We start from the raw sequence: 18928 nt of genomic DNA, 5'->3' as shown, positions 1-18928 counted from the left end.
ATCAGAGTGATCATTGTGATCAGAGTTCTGAGAGCCTGTAACAGAGCCATCAACTGAGTAGCAGGCAAGGGGGTAAGGGGGTTTTCAGGCAATGGGAACAGCATGGGTAAAAGTTTCCATGGCCCAAATGTGACACAGACAAGTCTAAGGGACTCAAAGTAGCTCCTTTGCCCTGGATCATAGAGAATGCCAGGGGAAACATGGTGCCTGGCTGGCTCAGTTGGTGGAACATGCAACTCTTGATGTTAGAGTCATGAGTTCAAGTCCCACACTGCGCACAGAGCTTATATAAAAAAGAGGAAGGGGGAGAAGGAAGGGAAGGGAAGAGAAGGGAAAGGAGGAAGGAAGGAAGGAAGGAAGGAAGGAAGGAAGGAAGGAAGGAAGGAAGGAAGGAAGGAAGGAAGGAAGGAAGGAAGGAAGGAAGGAAGGAAGGAGAGGGAAAGAGGGGAAAGGAAGGAAGGAAGGGAGGACAGAATGGGGGGGAGGGAGGGAGGGAGAGAAGGAGGAATACTGAAGAAAGAGAGAGGTGGGGCGGGGGTGGGGGAGGGAGATGCTGCAGAGATGAACAGAAACTAGATCATGGAAGGCCTAGGAAGCCAGGTAGAGGATTTTGAACTGTATCCTCTCACCATAAGACCCTAGGATTCTGCTCATAGACTGAAGCTAGGATGTGTGTTTAGCACCACAGGCCTGAAACCCTGGTGCTTTTTCCCATTTAAAAAAAAAAAAAAAAACACTGTCAGGAACCGTCATTAGGGGCTGGGGACTGTACTTCCATTCTACTCCATATTAAATAGACTTTTGCCAGCTCGTCTGGGAACCTGACCCCCAAGTATGCTGTGTCCATGGGAAAATGCTATCTGAATTCTAAACAGACTTCCAAAGAAACTTTTGGAACAAAACCCATTCAACAGTTGTTTGGGAATGCCTGGAAAGCAATGAAATACAGGACCTTGCTTTACTCCACAGAGCCAGTATTTGGGGAGGTGGGGGGAAACTGAACACTCTAACCACAGTCTTAAAATAAACACAATATCCTCATTTTGATTAGGAGGGTTATATTTAGGTACAATCACTGAATGGCATCATGCAGTTCCTATTTATATATTTAAATTACCACAAAACCTCAAATATGTTGGCGATGACTAGCTATCTTTACTCTAAATAGACAATGCAGAAACAGAGAAGGGGGGGTCTCTTTAGAAGGAAACATGAAAACAAAGCCTATAGCTTACACACAAATCATCCTACATCTCTGCTTAACCAACTCTCAGTCCTCAAGACAGTAATTCAACAAGTGTTTGAGGGTTGAGTACCATCAAATTTTGCACAGTTGTGGCACTTCCATCCTTCTTCATGGTCCTTTCAATGGAGAATCCCTATCTATACTAAAAAAAAAACACCCCATGGCACCTGCCATGCCCCACTTCCCCCACCCCCTCCCAGGTCTACTAACAGTGAGGGAAAACAGAAGTGTTGGCAATTTCCCAGAACTACCCACCAAATCCCTGCGGGTCATTTTATAGATTGGCCATTCTCAAAGTTGGGTGTGCATAAATATTACCTGGACAGGGGTACATTACAATTCAAAGTCCCAAGCCAATTCCCTACCCCATACCTGGATTCAATAGGTCTGATGTGAGGCCCAGGAATCAGCATTTTTAATAAGCACCGCTACCCCATGCCACACACACACACACACACACACACACACACACCTGGATGTAAGTGGCTCAAGGACCAAACTTCAAGAAACTCCATTGGAGATATCTTAACTAGCTGAGTCCCAAATCCTGAACTGAGAATAATGGTTGCCAGTCAGGAGGAAACTGGCTGGCTCTGACACCAAACACCAGTGGAGGGTAAAATAAATGGGAGAGGAAAAACCAGCATCCCAGTCAACTTGCCCCCAACTACATTTAAGTCTTTAAGAAAATCCCTTATTTTTACTTCAATCAAGCAGATGGCATCACCCTTCCGCTAATGTCCTACAGGCACCAGAAAAGGAACTTAAGAGGGACCTTTTAGAAGGAAGGTATAAAAAGTGGGAGAAGAAACAATGTTAATTTGCTTGGCCCTGCCCCAGCTTTTTTGAGCCTCCTTACCTCTTCTGCTAGTTGGTTTCCATTTCTGAAACTCAGCACTGCTGTGGCAGGGAAGAGAGGCCAAGATGGGGCAGTCTTCTATTATTCACATTAATGCTTTCCTCTATTACATGAATAATCAAGAGTTGACTGGAAAGAGTAATAAATCAAAGGCAAATATTCCACTGAGAGGTTACATAGGATAAAGAAGGCCCCCTGTTGGTTGAGAGCTGTGAGGTGATAAATGAACAGTCAGGATCCCTGCCTCTTTCCATTCTCACCATTTGCCAGGAACACAGATTTAAAGCTCGTATGTCAGCACCGAGCTTGAGAGAAATAATGAGGTATCTGTGTTTTTCCACTGCTCCCCATAATACCTAGAATAGACTTTGGAACAGCAAAAAAAAAAAAAAAAGAATAGACTTTGGCACTTAATGTTAACACTGAATTTTAACCGACTGTTGTCGACTTGCCCACAAAGTCTACAGCCGAAAGGGTCAAGGCCTAGATCTGAAGTGATGATTTATTTTATTTTTTTGCAGTAAGAACATTTAATGTACGATCTACACTCTTAAAGTACACAATACAGTATTGTTAACTATAGGCACTATGTTGTATGGCAGATCTCTAAAACTTGTTCATCTTGTACAATTGAAACTTTATGCCCATTGATTCGCAATTTCCCAGCCCTCCATAATGCCTAGTAGCCACCATTCTACTTTTTGATTCAAGGAGTTTGAGTCTTCAGATGCTTCCTATAAGTGGAATCATCTAGTATTTATCCTTCTGTGACTGGCTTTATTCAGTTAGCATATTATACCCAAGGTTCATCCGTGTCCTAGGATATGACAAGATTTCCTCCTTTTGGAAGGCTGAATAATATTCCTTTGTACATACATATTCTTTATCCACTTATTCACCAATGGACATTTAGATCATTTCCTACATCTTGTCTATCGTGAACAGTGCTGCAGTGAACACTGGCAGGCTAGTATCTGAGATCACGATTTCAATTCTTTTAGATAAATGCTGAGAAGTGGGATTGCCAGGTCATACGACAGGTCTTTTTTTTAATTTCTGGAGATACCTCCATACTGTTTCTCCATTGCAGCTGCACCATTTTGCATTCCCACCAACAGTGTATGAGGATTCCAGTTTCTCTACATCCTCACAAAACCTTAAATCTTTTTTTCTCCACTATTATCAAACCACGAAAGACAAGAAGGGTTGGTCTGGCCATTTTCATTGTTAAGAAAAGAATCTTATTCCAGCTGGCTCAAGAAAAGGGAGGTTTATGATGAGAAACAGAAACAGGTATCCCATGAGAATCCTAGTGCAGGAGAAAGCTTGGCCTCAGGAGAACTGAAAGGTGGTTCTGGGTTCAATGGGGAACAGTTCCTCTGTCTCTTGGGGCACCTCTATTCCTCTTGGTAGCTTATTCATGTTACTCATGGGTTCTGTCTCCTAACTCCAGCATGGACATGGCCTACATAATGATCCCCTCCCTATCATCTTTTGGCTCTTGTCCCTGTTGTGAACCGCCTTACTTAGTCTCTCAACTTCATGATTCTAACTTCCAAGGAGAGGAGTATGTTGGCCCAGCTCATCTTGTCAAACCTATGTTGCTTGCCAGGTGACAGACAGGCTGTTTTAGGGACAGGTGGCCAACTCTTAGTCCAATCAACCCAAGCCAGGGGTGGGCAGGTTCTCTGGAACATATGGCTGCTGCCTCCCAGCACAGCTGGCACAGAACAGTTTGCCTTTGGAGGGGATTATGGGCCAGAAGGCACAGTAAAACATAGATGGTACAAGCCTGATGCTTAGCATGTAATTTGAAAGATAATGGCATGTCCATTCATGAACTTCAAACACCCATATTCTTACCTTTTTGGTTAGGAAGAATGATAGCCTCTAACCCCATCCCAAACCTCTTCGCCCTCTGCCCCTACTAAACCAACTTCTCCAAGCTGGTAGAAGAAGGCGCATATGTTATATTTCAGGAGGAAACACAATGCTGTCAACAATCTGAACAAGGGGTAGTGGAAGGGGAGGTGGGGGGGATAGGGTGACTGGGTGATGGGCACTGAGGTGGGCACTTGACGGGATGAGCACTGGGTGTTATACTATATGTTGGCAAATCGAACTCCAATAAAAAATATACCAAAAAGACCCAATCTGAGGTAAGGAAGAAAGGGGAAGAGAGCATGAGATAAACGAGTGCTTATCAACTGCTGCCACTGGCCTTTGGCCCATCTCTGGGCAGGCTTCTGGTCAGTTCACTTTACACCCTATGATCATCTTATCCTTCCTCTAAGTTTCTCCCAGTGCCATGTGAAATCAGCGTTCAATGTTAACTAGAACAAGGCAGGCAGGCAGCATCACAAACTGACAGATGGCAATTGGGAGCTTATCATTCTTGGATTATTTCATTCCCTGGAATGGGTACTTGCCGGAGAATAAAGCATGTTATTTTGACAGCCAACCTAATAATGGCTGTCAGACACTTCTACTACTTCTACCCTTCCCCTAGATAACCTTCTTTTTTCCTATCAATCCTCAGTTGCAACAATGATAAATGCCTCGCCGGATAAAGTCAATTGGAGTTTTGCTAGTGACAAGTGCCTGGACAGAAGAGAAAACAAACACAACCATTGAGAATACTCAGAAACCAACAAGTCTGAACAGTTAAGAAAACCTGGTGGTGGCCATCGTGCAAAGCCAGTAACAGATTTAGAGGAATTCAAAGGCTGTGCTGCCATGAAGACAATGTTTCTCCAAATCAGACTAGAGCCTACTGGAGTTGGAGAGATTTTTTTTTTAAGATTTTATTTATTGAGAGAGAGACAGCAGGAGTCGGGGGAAAGGAGGAGGGAAGAGGAGAGGGAGCAGCAGACTCCCCTGCTAAGCAGGGAGCCCGATGTGGGGCTCAATCCCAGGACCCTGAGATCATGACCTGAACCAAAGGCAGACACCCAACTGACTGAGCCACACAGGCACCCCTGGAGAAAAAAAAAAGTAAAAAGACTAGAGCTCCAAAGCCATGAAGACATGTGAAAGGATTTAATGTGTACTCTTATCTCACCACTATCCTTAAAGGGCTGAAGAGATTTCCTGTAAATCTTAACATTGATTATCATCTTATCATTCCAGGTAAGTTCTGGTAGCTCTGGAGCAGCGAGCAGACAGAATGATGTGGTTTTAGGTACCCAACAGTGGTTACCAACTTTTTTGTGCCATGTGCTACCTATCATCCCTTCTTCAAAATAGTCCTTTACCATCCCTTACACTTCTGTCACATGAGGGATACTAGATAGCCGAGATAAGGAATGAGATAGGTCTCTATGCACTGGTGTCCATCTATGTTGTCAAGTGAAAAAAGCTTCCAATTGTAAAGCATATCCCATTTTTGTAAAACAATAAAGGTGTCAGGAAAAGACATAATAAATGCTAGCTGTTAATGATCATTTCTGGTGGGTGGGATTATGAAGGATTTTCACTTTCTCTTTTTGGCCATTTCTGATTTGCTTAAGTTTTCCTTATAAAACATATGTGAGGTTTTTTTTTGGTGGGGGGGATTGTGTGTTTTTTGCAATCCAGCAAAGGATATTTTGAACTCCCACAGTTCATCAATACATGGTACAACCATGGCTTTAGCTTTCACTTCAAGTTTGAATAGATTTTAGGAAAGATGGAGGGTACAAAGTAACAAGTGTCTCTGGGGTTAGAAGAAAGTCATTCACTCTGTTTATGGTAGTCGGCACTTAGTAAGTAAGTAAATCCCCTGAATAGGACAGAAGGCAGTGACACATGTATTAAATACTTGGAACATGTCTAGCATGTGACATGCTCAACAAATGGTAGCTTTTCTTCCTTCCAATGAGAGAGCTTAAGTATTGTAATTGAAAATTATATTCATTTACTTTTAGTTGTAACGTCTACAAATTCATTTTAAATACTTTCAACATAGACACTGTGACACGTCCGTGTTTGTGTGTGTGTGTGTGTGTGTGTGTGTGTGTGTGTGTTAGTTTCACTCTACACTGTAGGGTGTGTGGTTAACATTCAGTGGTGTGCTGGAAGCCCAATAGCACTAGACTTGATTGTGCACATTCTCTTCCCACTCCTTTATTACTTTAATAACAACAGATTGGTAACTTGAAATGGACCATGGAAATTGGCAAACACTCTAAATCAGTGCTTTAAAACATTTACCAGAACACTGCAGTTAACATCTGAAAAACCCTACTTGAGAATACACACTCCAGGGGTGATTAGTTAGCAACTAAAATCTCTAATCAAAGCCCACAATTGTAAACTCCACAGTAAAACAACAAACCATTCAGTTTTTAAAAAATGGGCAAAGGATGTCAACAGACATGTCTCCAAAGAAGATATGCAAATGGCAGAAACACAGAAAAAGGTGCTCAACATCATTAGTCACTGGCAAAATACAAAACAGCACCCACAATGAGATACCACTTCACACCTACTAGGATGGTGAGAATTTGAAAAATGGAAAATAAATGCTGGATCGGATGTGAAGAACTTAGAATCCTTGTACATTACTGGTGGGAGTAACAAATGGCTCAGGTGTTTGTGAAACTATTGTGCAGCTCTCAACAAGTTAAACACGGGATTGCCATATGACCCAACAATTCCACTCCTACGTATACAACCCCCAAAATTGAAAACAGGGCGTCAGACAGACACTTGTAAGCCAGTGTTCATTGCAGCAGTATTCACAATAGCCAAAGAAAAACAAGCCAAGTGTCCATGGGCAGATGAGTGGATAAACCAAATGTGGTATATTCACAAAGTATCATTTAGCCTTAAAAAGGAACAAAATACTAATATATGCCACATGCATAAGCCTTGAAAACGTTATGTGAAGTGAAATAAACCAGACACAGAAGAACAGATGTTGTATAGCTCTACTTCTTTGAGGTACTCAGTTAAGTACAGTCTTACAGACAAAAGGTGGAACAGTGTTTACCAGGTGCTGTGGAAGGAAGCAATGGGAAGTTATTGGGTACAGAGTTTCTGTTTGGGGTGATGAAAAAGCTTTGGAAACAGTGTTGATGGTTCCAGAACACTGTGAAGCCACCGAATGGTGCACTTATACAAATGGTTAAAATGGCCCATTTTATGTCATATATACATTTCACCCCCATTTTTAAAAATGAATAATACTCCAAAAACTCTGAATTGTGTACTTTAAATGAGTGACTTATATGATATGTGAATTATATCTCAATAAAGCTATTTATTTTGAAAAGCCCACAAACAGGTAATGGAGAATCTGAGGGGACAGGGGGCGATGGAAACAATTATTGATCTTGATCATGGTGTATGCCTTTGCCAAAACTCACAGAACTGTAGCCTAAAAAGAAAGCAAAATATACCTTAATTGTTTTTAATGGAAAAAAAGCCACACTCAAATGCTTCAGCTCTAAAACCCTTCAGATGGCTTGTTAATTACAACAATGGATATTAGAAATCCTACTTCATTGAGGAATGTCTTGGTGTTTGAGATAGGTAAATCAGTTAGAAATCTCATTCAGGTACTCCCACCCTTGCATGAATTGGATAGAAGACTCTAGTGGGCCCAAGGTCCTTCACCCCTTTGGAATGACACCTTAGGCTCAGGAGATGCAACAAATCTCATGCTCTGACACTTAATTTGAATGTGCCCTTTAATGAGAAGGTAAGCTGAATCCTACCACTAGAATATTGCCACATCTACCTCCAGGGAACCTTTCACCCAAGAGTGGTTGGAAATAAGAAGAGAGGGAATGTCTTCTGGGCATAGAGATCAGGTTAAACGACTGTTTTCTGCCTGTTAAATAATGTTTCTGTGGCAAAATTAGATCTGAATTGCTTTCACTATAATATATTGGTTGTGGGGAAGAAACCTACCTCTTAACCACCGGAGATATCAATGATACCAACCAAAATAGAATCTCAAAACTGTGGACAGCCAAACTGGATTAGGTCAATTTGCAACAAAAACTTTTGAGACTTCTATACAAACAGGGGTGTGTCTGATCTGAGAATTCACTTCAAGCAAAATCCAACCAAAGGGATTTTTTTTTTCCAAAGGGATTTTCTTAAAAAAGTCTACCTTCCCATTCTGGCTGTATGGCTAGCAGGGATGAGGGAATGTGCATTGTTTATGTTTGATACTCATTTACAAGGTCATACTATTAAATGGATTTGTTTCATGGAAAGATTTCCTATTTGATCTGTTGTTTGCAGAGGTGTTTTCCTAAGAGTCAGAGCCAAAATTCACAATATGGATCCACCAGGGCAGGGGAGTGGGGGGAGGGGAGGATATCTAGCAGTGGCAACTCCCTCATTCCAGCTTAAAGTCAGGACCCATATGTCAGTTTTCATGTATGTCCTCTAGCCTCAGAAGCAACGGGGTCTTAGCACCTCAACCCAAGCAGCTGGTAGCCTCTGATGGTGGGTGACCACAGCAGGAAGGAAATTCAACTAAACAAGAGAATGTGAGGACCAGTAGAAGGAAGTAAGGAAAGAGACCACTCAGTTCTTTTTTTTCTTAAGTCACATCACTCTGTATTCTGTCATAATAAGAAGTGACTATATACAACTCCTTACAATCAAGACAGGGAGAAGCTGCTGGGCACCCTCTTTCTAAGTGAAAATGACACTGGTTCCATTTCCCTGAGTATTTTATAAAAGGAATATACCCACTCGTTCCACTAAAAGGAAGCTGTAGCCTAAAAATTAGGCAGACTTGCTTTAAGCAAACATGCTACATTAAAATCAAGATTTAACCACCGTTCCAAAGGCCATAATTCACATTACCAAAGGATTTTCTTTTTCCCCCAAGAGGCTCTCTACGGAATTCCTTACGTTTGCAAGCTGCCCCCTCTGCACTTAAAGTAGGATTTTAACATACAGATTTGTACCACAAGCAATCTTTCAAGAGTGTTTTTCTTCTTGCTCTTACAAAAGAATCTCTGGCACTAGTAGTACAGAAAATCGAAACCTAGGCCCACAGAATCCCAAGAACATGACTCTGCTAAGTGAAGGCTAGTCAGTGTTGTAAGGAAGGTGCTAGCTGATTTCCAGTGTTATAGCTGAAGATTAAGAGGTCAATTGGAAAGCTTTCCTTAAAGCCAGGCCAACAGAGCATCCCAAGATGGGGTGACCAGGACTCCCAAGTATGTAATACAAGGTCTTCTTGACTCAAAAACAATATCCCCACCCACCTACCCGCCCCATCAACTGCAGATGGCAGAGACCATTTTCCCAGGATCTGACTCTTGGAAAGGCCAGGAGGAGGCACTGACGTCAACCACACCCTATCTAGGCCCTCAGACAGGGTGGAAAACTCTCAAACAGGTGGCAATTACCTTAGGTTTCCTTAGCAAAGGCATCTCTAGAGTCTTCCTCAGTCATCTAGTACCTAGGAACTCTCTTTCTGTTAAGAAAATCTTTCTTATTAAAACCATCACACCCAATGCTTCCCACTCTGAGGACATGTAGCTTCAGGAAGGCAAAAGCAAGCATCCTGAGGAATGAAGAGAAAGGACATTGGGTCAATGGGCTTAACTTTGACGTCATTACCAACCTAAACGGATAACCTTTCTAATAACCACCTCTTACTGAGTTCTTACAAGGTCCCAGGAACTAGACTCTACAGACCTTCTCTAGTTCCTAGAACAACCATGCAAGGGAAGCATTCTTACTACCATTTTACTGGCAGATAAACTGAAGTTCAAAGAAACTCACGCAAGCTCCAACAGATTACACGCTCAGTTAAGTACATGCTGCAAGAATTTATGCACTTTACCAGTAAACTCTATGCCACCTCCATGATCGCAAAAGAAACCCAAAGAGACCGTGTATTTTTTGGACAGCACTTAAGTGTGCAGCTTAAGGTAGCTTTTTCCTTTAAAATCTCCCCCTGTCCCCCCCAATGACAACTCACACTGGGGAGTCTTCTCTCTCCTCGCATTAGGAAACCTGGAGGTGAGGAAGCTGTCAAGAGAGAGAAGTGCTACTCACTCACTCTAGCTGGGTCTTAAGATGGGGAGGTGGGAGGCGGCCCACACAGGGCCACTGGTTCTCTCTCAGCAATTGGCCTGTCAATTTGAGGGAAGTGGAGGCAGCACTCTGTTCTTGAGTGCAAGGGCCGCTGGCACACAGAGATGTGACAGTCAAGTCCTTGCCCCAGCCAGTGGTGGCTGAAGACATCTTTCTAGGCCAGACTTTCCACAGAACATGTTTTCCCAGAAAGGAGGCTGCTTCTGAGCTAGGTTGTCTCCCTGAGCCAAGCTGGACCCCGGGGGATGGGCATCCCAGTCAGGCAGAAGGTGGGAGCTGCCACATTTGCTGGGGTACATTGGAGAGTGTGTGGGGAGGGGGGGGGGACTCCCTTCAGTAATGTTTTTCTTTCTCTTAAAAGTGAGCCTGGAGGCAGATCCGTAGAACAATGACAGCGAATTATTAAGCCCACATCCTAAAAAGTCAGGACAGGGTTATGGATATAAGCAATGTAACAAGTAGGAAACAACAGATAGAACACAGAAATGTAACTGTTGTACACAAGTGAAAGTTGGGGGGCGGAAGGTGAGAGTTGAACAACGAGATTAAAAATCTTCTAAGAGGGCAGCCTGGTGGCTCAGAGGTTTAGCTCTGCCTTCAGCCCAGGGTGTGACCTGGAGTTCAGGGATGGAGTCCCATGTCAGGCTCCCTGCATGGAGCCTGCTTCTCCCTCTGCCTATGTCTCTGCCTCTCTCTCTGTGTGTGTCTCTCATGAATAGATAAAATCTATTTAAAAAAATCTTCTGGGATCCCTGGGTGGTGCAGCGGTTTAGCGCCTGCCTTTGGCCCAGGGCGCGATCCTGGAGACCCGGGATCGACTCCCACGTCGGGCTCCCGGTGCATGGAGCCTGCTTCTCCCTCTGCCTATGTCTCTGCCTCTCTCTCTCTCTCTCTCTGTGACTATCATAAATAAATAAAAATTAAAAAAATAAAAATAAAAATAAAAAAATCTTCTAAGAAAAAAAGAACAATTAGAAATTTACCACTGGAAAAAAAAATTAAAAAAAAAAATTACCACTGGCCCTACAAGGAAGCAGACAAGTGAGGACAGAATTGCTGGGCTCCCAGATTGTTTCTGAAAGATCAGGGAGCCTCCCAAGGCACACCAGAGCCACAGAGGATTTGTGCCCATGGTGGAGCAGTGGTGACTGGCCTGCCTCCCCTCAGACAGACAGCCATTCTCTCCCAGCTCCCAATGACAAGCCCGCAGCACTCAATGCTGGTGTGTATCTGAGCCACAGGAAGGCACACAATAACTGGAAACTAATGTGAAAATAAATCACTTGTGTTTTCTGTTGTGGGCTGGGTTTTGATGGAGTTGGTGAATCACTACTGCCCAGCTCTACCCAGTAAAGGAGGGGCCGATAACTCACATCCTCTCCCAGCAGCTTGCACGCTCCTGGCAGAGGTGACCTTGCAACACCACCCTCATCTGTCACTCCACTGCTCATGAACTTTTAATGGTTCCCTATTACCGACCATATCAAGTCCAAATGTCTGCTCTTCATATTCCAGCTTGTCTCGTTCTGCCTCCAACCTACTAACCTGACACCATCTCCATCCCACTGGACGCAGTTGCCACTGCAAATCAAACTCAGAGCATCCTCTCTCTCTAATGTTCTGCCAGGATCTGGGATGCGTCTTCAACCTTTCAGGTAGCCACAAAGTCAATGCTACTACAGATTACTATAAATACCAAGCTCTTAGCCCTAAAAGAGACTATACTTTTAAATATTCGATATGATCCTCCCCTGTCTGACATTGTAGCCACTACGGTGTGTGGGTGTGTGGCTGTTTCAATTTAAAGTATTTAAAATTAAATAAAGTGAAAAAATCCGTCCTTTGGTTACAGTAACCACATATCAAGTGCACAGTAACTACACGTGGCTGGTGGCTACTGTATCAGAAAATGCAGACATAAAAGATTTCCATTATTGCAGACACTTCTATTGCATGATATGGTACTATACTATATATGCAAGAGAGAAGTAGACTAACACATGCAAAAACTGTTATATATCATCACTTGGAAAACTTGAAGACCCACATTTCACAAAAAGGAGTGCACGGGACTTAGGGATACAGCCCATTTGTGATAACCAGAAAAGTATTTTTTTAAGATTGTATTTATTGATTTGACAGAGAGAATGAGAGCACAAGCAGGGGGAACAGAAGCAGGCTCCCCACTGAGCAGGGAATCAATGCAGGGCTCAATCCCAGGACCACAGCATCATGACCTGAACGGAAGGCAGATGCTTAACTCACTGAGCCACCTGAGCACCCCCAAAAAAGTATTCTTCAGTGATCCCAAACAGTTCTATAAACATTACAGGTGATTGCAACATTCCTCTTTAAATTTTTACCAAAAAGTCACCTGCAGCAGACCTCAGGAACCTGGCAACAAAGTACTAGCAAATTAGTTGGGCCTCTGTGTATACTAAGCTCTCTGCTAGGTTCTGGGAACCAAATAACATGGCCCAGTCCCTGCTCTGGGGAAAAAGCCCATACACAGAAAACTGCAGGAGGCAGGAAAGATAAAGGTCCTAAGAGGTGCTATGTATGGGGAGCAAAGAGATCAAATGAGTAAGAAGAATGAGGGAGGGCTACATGCACAGGGAGATGAATTCAGATCTGGACTGGGCCCTAAAGGATGAATACAATTTTGACACAGGAGCTCAGGGGATGAAAGAGGAAAACTGCATTAGCCAAGGTGTGGGGAGTGAGGGGGGAGGGGAGCAAGTTAGGGCCCAAGGTGCCTTTACCGACAAGCGAGCCAAAGAAGAAATATGGAAGCTTAGCAACAATCACTTGGAATTTTTTCCAACCACTGTAATAATCAAGGAATTACATATTAACTTAGATGCCATTTTGAGAAAGATTCTGCTTTAGTGAGAGTATTTGTTGGCAAAGAGGAGGTGGAACAGACTGCCTTCTGCACTGCTGGTGGGAATATAAATGGGCACTACCTTTTTGAACAGCCAATATTAAGCTCCTGAAAAACATTCATACCTCTGACCTGATTATTCCACTTCAAGAAAAATGGTATACAAAATAATTTGAAATCCAAAGATGTATGCACAAAGCAGTTTTTTGCAATGTCATTTATAACAGAAAATACTAGGAAATGATTAGGTAAATTATGATCTAGTTATAGGATGGAGTATTACATAGTCACGAAGAATTATGCTTCTGACAAGCTTGGGGCACTTGGGTGGTTCAGTTGGTTGGGCATCTGCCTTGGGCTCAGGTCATGAACTCAGGTATCTGTCATCCAGCCTCGCATTGGGCTCCTCACTCAGCAGGGAGTCTGCTTAACCCTCTGCCCCTCTCCCTGCTCATGCTCGCTCTCTCTCTCAAATAAATAAATAAAATCTTTTAAAAAAATAATTAAGCTTCTGACACCTTTTAAATGACATGGAAAATGTTACAGGAATGTTAAGTGAAAAAACTCTGAGTACAAAATTGGTAGTATAGAATACAGTCACAACCATGTAAAATAACATGAATAAAAGGAAAAAAATAAGTAAAAATGTTAACATTTTGGTAGCAAGATGATGGGTGATTTTTATTCCCCATACCAGGGTTCAGCAAACTATGCCCCACAAACCAAATCTGATTGATCTGTCTATAAAGTTTTATTGAACACAAATACATTCATCTCTGTATTATCACTGCCATGGCTGATTTTGTGCTACAAAGGCTGACTTGAGTAGTTGTGGCAGACACAGAAATATTCACTATCTGGCCCTTTACAGAAAAAAAGTTGCCAACTCTTCTACTCTCCAAATTTTCCATGAGTACGTGTCCCTTTGGCTATCTTTTCTCTAGAAGGCCTATTTCCACACCACAAAGGGCCACACAGAGCAGGCAAGCAACTTCCCATTTGACCTTGTAAGTAACTGGGAGCACTAGAAGTTTCTGAGGAGGGTAGAACATGATCTGACATGATATCCACTAGTAGAACACAGAACCTCAAATCTTTTAAATGGATGGAATTTAAACAGCATGCCAGGAAAAGTCTGTGATTCATGAACAGCTGTAACTCTGGGCCACTCCTCATTTAAAGGGGAAGGTTATGGGATGTCTGGGTGGCTCAGTGGTTGAGCATCTGCCTTTGGCTCAGGTCATGATCCGAGAGTCCTGAGATCAAGTCCTGAATTGGGCTCCCCAATGGGACCCTGCTTCTCCCTCGCCTATGTCTCTGACTCTCTTTATGTCTCTCATGAATAAATAAATAAAATCTTAAAAAACAATAAAGGGGAAGGTTAACTGAAGATTGTGTTTGTTATTGTTTTCAAACTTCCTCCTCTGAGTAAGCCCTATGACATGGCCTCCTCCCTGTCATAATGACCAAATTTTTCCCTCCAAAGAAAGGGGGAGGCCATGTGCCAATGTGTGACTTTCACCTGGAGAGACCATTTGAAAGTTCTGGGTGGTAGTCCTGCTTTCTGGAAGTCAGTTCTCCATTTCCAAACTCTTTCCCTTCTCCTACTTTCCTTTCCTGTTCTAGAAGGACACGGGAAGGTGATGTGACATTGGGTAAATGGAGAAAGGCACTAAAAGGAAAGAATAGGAAGTATCTGAAGCTTCCATCTCAAGAGCCCTCAAGGAGCCCCTAGGATTTACCCCCTCCCCCCTAGAACCTAGTCAAGACCCTAAAATCTGCCTCAAGGAATAGGACCTAAGAGGAAGTCTCTACATTCACAGGCTCCCTGCAGGGTCTCTATGCCTTGACCACCCACCCCGTCCCCCTTCCCCCTGGATGCACCGCAAATAATGTTTCATAAAAACTATTGTTTACTCATTCTCTCAGGCATGAACACCGTGAAAGCATGGAAATGGTCTTAAGTGTAGTTTCCTTCCAAATAAACATACTCTCAATCACCAAGATGATTAATCATCTACAGAATGAAAAACCCCAAACTACTGTCATCTCAGGTCTGGATGGAATAAAACCAGAGGAAATAGGTCTCTGGACATGGCGTTTGTTGTGTTTTGCTGTGTTGTATTTTGCTCTTAATTGTACATACATGACATCGTGAGGATTGCAGCAAATTAAAGCTGTGAATCTCATTTGCAGCTCCTTAGAAAACAGAACATTTCCCATGTAAATCCACAAGCTTTTTTTAAATCTACTTATATTGTATGTTATTGGTTTAGGAGAGAGGAGATATGAAATGAACCAAGGTGCTCAATTATTTAACGGATCATACTTAACATTTTATATTTGAACATATACACGCTGCCAACAATTGTTCTAACAAGCTTTGTGAAACACGAAGCTGCACTGCTCTCCTTCTTCTAAATCAAATATAAGTAATTTGTTGTCATAGCAATGCTTCTTCCTACACTCCAAAGTAGTTCAATACAGGCTTTGTTTCAGCATGCAACTATCTATCTACCAAAAATTGGTCATTATCTTCTCTCTTCTTGACAAATGTCTTATTCAATTTAGCTGCCTAGTTTCAGTTATCAGGAGACTGCATTTCTGTGGCATTTTCTCGCACCTGGACGGGAAAGGAGCTCACAGAACCCCTCTGGAACTGCCTGGAAGCATCATTACATTTAAGTTACTGGGTGACAGCCCATCTCACTAGTCATGATGACAATGATCCTTTGCATTATTACCCAGCTTTACAGTTTAGAGAGTGTTGTCACCAGCTTTATTGTGTTTGAGGCAGTACTAGGAGATGCTTACATGTTTCTTCAATTCCCGACATCAGGTGGGTGATTTCACCGTGCTCATCAGCAGCAAGCTACCCTTGTTCTTGCTCTTTTTGAAGGTTGAGTTCTTCTCTACCCCCATTGATGTGGTACACGTTAAGATAATGAGGACAATTAAAGAAGCTTTTGGAATTGCCACTGGATACATGGCAATTAAGGATCATTTTGTCAGTTCCTGTGGAAAGGCCCACTGAGAGATATTTATTAGCTGTTTAGACAAACACCCATGACCACACCCCAGAGCCAGTATCAATATGAATGCTAATCTTCTATTTGTAGAGCATGTTAGAATTTACAAAGCAATGTCATAAAAGTGATCTAATTTGGACTGTCCACTTATCTACCCATCCCCGAAACACAGATAAACACAGCTGGATCTCATTCCATGCCTTACAGCTTATCCATTTTTTTAAAGATTTTATTTATTAATGAGAGACACAGAGAGAGAGCGGCAGAGACACAGGCAGAGGGAGAAGCAGTCCCCTGACGTGGGACTCAATCCCGGGTCTCCAGGATCAGGCCCTGGACTGAAGGCGGTGCTAAACTGCTGAGCCACCCGGGCTGACCCTCCATTTTTAAATAAAGGTGAATCACTGGTGTTCTCAAATCCAGTTCCTTACAGCCTTGACCTTTATTTCATGCAGCCATATTCTGTGGAGTCTAGAGCTCGGCCCTTCCTGCCCCTTCCTCACCCAACCACCATTTCCTACCACCATTAGATTGAAATTTCTTTTGTACTATGCTTTTGTGAGAAATGCAAATGTGAAGAATCAGAAGGCAGAAAGGAGATTCTTTGACAGCACCCCAAGTCTTTAAAAAGAAAGAGAACAAAGGTGGGAAGAGGATTCCCAGAAACTTTCACTTTTTAAAATATATTCCTATATATTTTTTAAAGTTTTTACATTTATGATACTGTGTTCCTTCTATATTTTAAAACAATTTAAAAACTGAAGAGGGGAAAAGAGGAATACAGTTGCATTTAAATGAAAGGACAGGCAGAAACAGGTGGTCCTAACTGGCTCACCTGCTCCCCCTTCTTTGAAATTCTCTGGGAGGGAAGGAGGTCCAGGCAAGGCAAAGAGGACCAGCTCAGAGCACTCAGTTAGGAAATAGAATCAGGGGTTGCCCTAATAGAGCCTGAAAATGAGATTTCACAGAACCATGGAGGCTCCAGAGCTAGAGCTGAAAAGTTCCATTACCATGCAAATATGACCAAATGTAATTTGTCTCTCTGTATGACTTCTAGCTTCATGTAGTCTGATTCTCTTCAAAAATCTAATAAAAGGTGTAGTCATTGCCATCACTCCTGTTGCTTGGTCCCTGTAAGCACTTGTCTCCCACAGACTTTTTTTTCTTCAGAATGAGCAGAGGAGCTGATGAATTATTTAGAACCCCTATGCAACTATTATTTCAATTTCTGCATACCTCACCTCTGTCAGGTGGAAGGGGATTGAAGACTACCCACATAATTACAGGCGTTCAGCTCAAAAAAGGGAGAGAGAGAATGGAATTTGGGCCAGGTCCCATAGAAAAGGCTAGGCAGTATAGGAAGAAAAATGCCTATGGGTCTGAAACCTGTCTGACCAGCCAATGGTAATGTCTATAAGGCCTAAGGGAAATAAAGCTCTCCTTCCCAACCTCTGGCCCAACTCAGAAGGAATGAGGCTTTCAAAACTGTTTTAATGATGACAAAATCCTCTGGCACTGGAGGATATGAGAGTGTTAATTTTGTTTGGCAAAGTCAAATTGCTTTAAGAACTTAATTCTATAACCAGGAAGGTACAATTCTGATTTTAAATGTGTTTCTTCCCTGTAGCTCAAAATCCAATTTACCAGCCCACCTAGAGGGATGCTTTTGCTTTCACCAAGTCATCCTTATTAATTTATCTACAGGCTAAGTTGCAATAGGAACCCCTATATTGAACAATTGATCAATGGATGTAACAAAGAAATGTAAAAAGTAACCCACTACACCTAATAACCTAGCTTCAAAAAATACAAAGTAACATTGATAATACTAAAGGAAGAAATAGATAAATCCACCTTTGCAGTGGTAAATTTTAACAACTCTCCCAGCCACTGACAGGAAGCAGACAAAAAATGGGTAAGGCTGTCTAATAGCAGTAAAATGAACAAGGTTGATCTAGTGGACATTGGCCTCATGCCAAGGCACAAAGCAAGTCTCAACAAATTTCAAAGAAACGGACCACTCAGACTGCATTCTCTGATCACAATATTATTGAGTTAGGAATCAACAAATCAAACATTTCTAAACAAATGCTTAGAAAAAAATTGTTTTAATCCTTCTGAACACCCATGGATTAAGAAATCTCATTAAAAATCACGAAATACTTCAAAACCGATCAATGTAACAGAATACTACATATTGAAATTTGTGGGATCCAGCTGAAGCAGTAGGTAGCATAAAATTATTAGCCTATCATACTTACAATCAAAGAAGACAGTCTGAAAAATAAATGAGCTAAGCATCCAACTTAAGTTAGAAAAAAGGACAGGAGATAAAACTGAAAGACAATATAAAGGATAAAACAATTTTTAAAATGAACAGAAATGAACAAAATAGAAGACTAACATACTATAGAGAGGCTTAACAAAGCCCAAATGGCTTCCTATAAAAGATAAATAAAACTTACAAGCTTCTGGTGAGATTGATTTTTTTGAAAAATAAGAAGTCAGAGAAAGACAAATATCGTGATTTCACTCATGTGGAATTTATGAAACAAAACAAGTGAACAAAGAAAAGAGATGAAAAACCAGACTCAACTATAGAGAACATATTGATGGCTGCCAGATGGGAGGTGGGGGGGGGCAGGGAAGGGGAGCGGTATAGGTGAAGGGGATTAAGAGTACGTGTACGTGGTGCGCAGGGGTAGCATAGTTGGTTAAGCATGTGACCCTTGGCTTCAGCCCAGGTCGTGATCTCAGGGTGGTAGGATCGAGCCCTGCACTGGGCTCCAAACTCAAAGCGGAGATTCTCTTCTTCTGTCCCTCTCCCCCCTACCCCTGGTCTCTCTTGCACTCTCTCT

The 18928-nt window shown here is 42.3% G+C and overlaps 1 protein-coding gene across 12 annotated transcripts in view; it reads right to left on the bottom strand.

Moving 5' to 3' along the window:
- TMEM164 (transmembrane protein 164) overlaps nt 1–18928 on the bottom strand; it is a 200047-nt gene that overhangs the window by 119594 nt on the left and 61525 nt on the right. Inside the window, exon 1 of one of the 12 annotated variants that reach the window (XM_038588069.1) lies at nt 2106–2181. The exons of the other annotated variants lie outside the window; for them this stretch is intronic. The gene's annotated coding sequence lies outside the window, so the exon portion shown is untranslated. Of the gene's footprint in view, nt 1–2105; nt 2182–18928 lie in introns of those variants that run through there. 12 annotated transcript variants of the gene reach the window in all.

Source organism: Canis lupus, chromosome X (assembly GCF_011100685.1).
Source record: "Canis lupus familiaris isolate Mischka breed German Shepherd chromosome X, alternate assembly UU_Cfam_GSD_1.0, whole genome shotgun sequence".
In the NCBI taxonomy this organism is placed as follows: domain Eukaryota; kingdom Metazoa; phylum Chordata; class Mammalia; order Carnivora; family Canidae; genus Canis; species Canis lupus.
The sequence above is the reverse complement of the archived record's forward strand: the minus strand, read 5'-3'. Positions and strand labels throughout refer to the sequence as shown.